The sequence below is a fragment of the Vicia villosa genome, linkage group LG1 (assembly GCF_029867415.1).
Source record: "Vicia villosa cultivar HV-30 ecotype Madison, WI linkage group LG1, Vvil1.0, whole genome shotgun sequence".
Taxonomy (NCBI): Eukaryota; Viridiplantae; Streptophyta; class Magnoliopsida; order Fabales; family Fabaceae; genus Vicia; species Vicia villosa.
The window spans coordinates 64,575,817-64,580,514 of record NC_081180.1 but is presented as its reverse complement, the minus strand read 5'-3'; positions in this window follow the sequence as shown (position 1 = coordinate 64,580,514).

Sequence of the window (4,698 nt, the reverse complement as noted above, 5' to 3'; positions counted from 1 at the left end):
ATTTTTAGAGAGTGGAGAAAAATATTGAATAAAATTTCAGTTTTAAATGCAGAGAGAGATAGATAAATATATATATATATATATATATAGAGAGAGAGAGAGAGAGAGAGAGAGAGAAACTCTGCAGAGTTCTTCTTCTTCTTCCACTTTTTCTCCGAAACTCTAATTTCTGTTTTCTTCCCTAATTCATCTTTCTTTCTTCTAAAATTTCTGTGTAGAGTGAATCATCTTGCAACTAAGGTGTGATTGATTCACTCAACTGAATAGTAAAGAATAAAAGAAGAGATCAATCAAAATAATTGGTTCTTGTTCATCAACATAGATTCGTATTTATCTTCAAGATTGGGGTTTAATTCTAACACCTTGTACCATTTTTTAAAACTTTGTTAACATATTATTTTGATAGTCAAATTGACCCTAAAATATAATTACTCTAGTCTTTATGACCTATGTGAGTGCAATCTTCCTCTAGCTAAGTTTTGCATGATATCAAAACGATAAAAGCACTGTATTGCTAGAATTTATGTCATCCCTAAGTTTGCATGGCACCCTAAGCATATAGGGGTCTTAGGAAACCATCTGGAATTTGACCAAAATCATGAAAAAATAGCTTTATGCACAAAAATGCATTGCATATGTAGGCACATACGCTTTTTAGGTCGGCACATGTAACTCAATATTAAAGCCTGTGGGTTCGTCAAGTTTAGGCCGACATGTAAGTCCTTTTAGGTCGGCACATACTGAGAGAAATTCCTTATAATTCGGCACATACGTTAAACAGGTCGGCACATGCAAGTGCTCAAATAAGGTTGTAGCTTCTATTCTATTTAGGGAGACACATAGACATCTTCAGGCCGACACATGTTGTTACTTGATAACACAATTTTATATCGTATATTTAGCTTGAAATCTGTAGATATTTATAGCATTTTCTGTTTATTATGTTGATTTATTATGATATTACGTGAGTTTTTGCTTTGTTTCAGGTTTTACACTCTTATTATGACTATTTGTGAAAAGAAGAAGAAATGGAGCTAAAACGACCACTATTTATGCCTAAAAGATGAAAAATGGGTGCTGAAGTAAAAAGGGAGTGCAAATAAGGACCAAATATGCTAAAGAAGACCCAAAGGCCCAAAAGAGACGAACCAGCCCACTGAAGATCAAATGTGCGTGGCCCAAACCACACAAGCAAGTTGAGACGCACGTCTCCAACGTCTCTATGCCACATCAGCAAAAGGGAGACGCACGTCTCCATTTCCCCTACTTTTTCTCCACTTGAGACGCATGTCTCAAGTCATTCAAAGGCACTTCCTGAAGAAGCGGAGACGCACGTCTCCAAGCCCAGTCTGAAAAGCTCCCTCTTTTCACGCAACGTTACAACAAAACCTCCCCTATAAATAGAACCTGCTACCTCAGTTCTAAATATCCGATTTCCTGCTAACGAAGTGCTGCCGAAATTGTACCGTGTTTTATATTTTCTGCCTTCTTTAAATTCAAACAGTTGTTTTCTCACAACGATTTCTACACCGGAAATTGTTGTGAACCTTTTATAAATCTAGCCTTACGTTAGATTTATCGCTTTTATTTTCCTTGTTTTATTTTCCGTCCATTTAAATTCTGAAGAACGATCTAGCCAACCTGTGGTGGAAGTTCAGTACTCGAAGATTCAATTGCAATTTATTTAATTCAGGTTTAATATTTACCGCCTTTATTTATATATTTATTTGCATGATATATTATATGCCAATTAACATGCCTTTTATTATAAGCCAAATTAATTCATGCATGCTTAACTATATTAATATGTCTGGCTAAATTACTAAGGTATCGGTATGTAAAGTAAGTTAACTGTGGGATCCGAAATAAATTGGCTTAATTATGTTTTTGTTAACTATCACCTGTTTTTGGTTTGTATGTCTAATTTAATTAGTAAGTCTTAAGAACAATAGAGCGAAAGTTTGAGGTCTTAAGACGGTCAAAGGTTAAAATCAATAGAGCGAAAGTTTGAGATCTTTAACTGGATAGTAGACATAGGACATTAGTTTTAAGGATGGCGAAAGCGTATTAAAACTAATTGGGACTTATTTATTTTCAAAAATTGTTTTTACACCCGAGCGGGATGGCGAAAGCGTACGTTAGGGATATTAGCATGTTCCGAGTCAACAGAGCGAAAGTTTGAGATTAGGAGATTTAAATAGATAACAACTTCATAAAACAGGCATTTTATTAATTACGTTGTTTCCAAAAAGCTTTTCTAAAATCTAATGGGATGGCGAAAGCGTACATTAGGATTAGGATAGTAATCTAAATCAACAGAGCGAAAGTTTGAGACGAGGATTTTTAACCAATTGAATTAGTAAAGATTTTTAATTAAATTATGCAAAAGCCAATGGACCTTCGGATCACCTTAAGTTAAACGAAATACATACTGATATCTGTCTTCTATTATATTTCTTATTATTCACAATCACTCTCCCTTAGGAACAATCAAAATATTAGTAGCCTTAGCTTTACATAGTAACTTCAGATAACGGTAGATCGATTCATAGTCCCTGTGGATTCGATATCTTTTAAAACTACACGACACGACTGTGCACTTGCAGTCATCAGATTAATAGACACGTAAAGTCGCGATCATTACTTTAAATACTATGTGTTGGCACGTGCATTGAACAGGTCAACACATACTATTTCTTGAGTCAGTTTCTTTTAATTTCTTTAATTCCAAATTTTCTTCTTTTGCCACCAAACTTCCATAACTATAAATACATTATTCATGCATCATTTCAAATTTATGAAACTATACACACTTATTGCATTTGCTCTTCATATTCAACCTCCAATCTATGCATACACACTGACAAATCACACATAATCATCTTTTATTGGGGTGCCATCTAGACGAGGTTTGATAATGTCCGATTCGGTTCTTGTGTAGCCGAGAATATTGGGTTGAGATTTGCAGGGGGTTTCATTTGGAAAAATCGCAGGTTTGTCCTCCAAGATCTTTGGTAGATTTGGGGGTTTTCGTGCAAGATGGTCCAAGAAGGAATCGTAGCCTAGAGAAAGTTTTGGAGATAAAGCACGCAAAGGAGTAGTGCGAGAATGGTAAATTGAATTGGGAGTCGTGTGTTGCAATAGGTACAATTAATCATGCACGAATGCTTTGGATATAAAGAACGCAAAGGAGTAACAATAGTCGAATAATCAATTGATAGCTATTGTGTCTTGGTCTTGCTCAAGATCAACAGAAGAGAAGGGGTTGAATCAACATCAAACGGTTGTGTTTGTGGGATGCTCTTGCAATACTTTTCTTGTAATCAATTTTTTGCATAGTAAGAAATTTTCCTAATTTCGATATTTGGAATCAGGGGCAGATGTAACCACACGCGAGGACGAAGTGGGAAATTGCCTAAACAAATTCTTGTCTCTCTCTCTCTCCTCTCTCTCTCTCTCTCTCTCTCTCTCTCTCTCTCTCTCTCTCTCTCTTATCTCTTTACTCGCTTTGATTCAATTATGCAGTTTATCAAATAACATTGTTTGATCGATTGAATCGTAAGAATTTTTCTGCAACTGTTTTTATTTAAGGTGGTGTGTTGATCAACTTATAATCACTTTGATTACAAGTGGTTTTCGTATCAACACAAATCAATCGAAAAGTTATGAAAACTCATTCGTACACCAAGTGTTCGATAAATTGTGTAGCTTAATATTTCTATTCTTTGGCATTTGAAATAGCATTGCAAATAACTTGACTTAAACGAAAATTTGTGTGGCACTTGATTGAAGTTAAGTAATTAAATCTTATTGTGTTAAGTCATTTCATATAGCTTAGTGCATATCCGAGTTCCAATAACATGGTTCGTAAGACAACTTGTTCGATCTATAGGAATATCTTCCGCTTACACTACTTTTTGATAAACTCTCAAAACCAATTTTTAAATTGGTGCATTTTATTTTGGTGATCTATTCACCTCCTCTAAATACGTTTCCGTTACCGTCGTCTAACAACCTATTCCCACTCTTTTTCAATTCGTTCAATATATTATATTTGTGTTGTTAAATTTTAAAAGTTGGTTGATGAATTGATTAATAACTCTCAAATTTTTTATTTCAAACAATTACATCAAATAAAAAAATTTATTTCTCAATTATGTATTCTTTAATTTCTCCAAAAAATAATATCTAGTTCGATAATGAGATTTTGAATATAGTTCCTCCTATTTTTCATGTTCTTCTATCCCTCCTGCGTGTAATCCAACAACTAAAAAATTTTAAAGGAAAAAAAATAAATCTAAGAAATTTGTAAAAATTGTATTGAATAAAAATCAATTAGTTGAAATTAGAATAGAGTAGAATAAAAATCACCCACAAAACATAACCCACACGTACTTTAATTAGCGATTTTGAGGTTATTTATTATATCTTGAAAACTTTAACGAATTGTGACTTACAACACTCATAGACTCTCTGTAGTCACACAGACAAATGTTTTTGGTCATCTGATCATGATCAGACTATTCAACTGATCATGATCAGACTATTCAAATTTAAAACTAATATTTTAATTATAAAATATAAACAAATTTATTTTTTTTCGACCGTGCATTCAGATCAAATGACTAGTAATAATATTTTTGTTTTTTTTCAGTACTGTACGGCTACTAATATTTTACCAGCTGCCTGAATATAGCA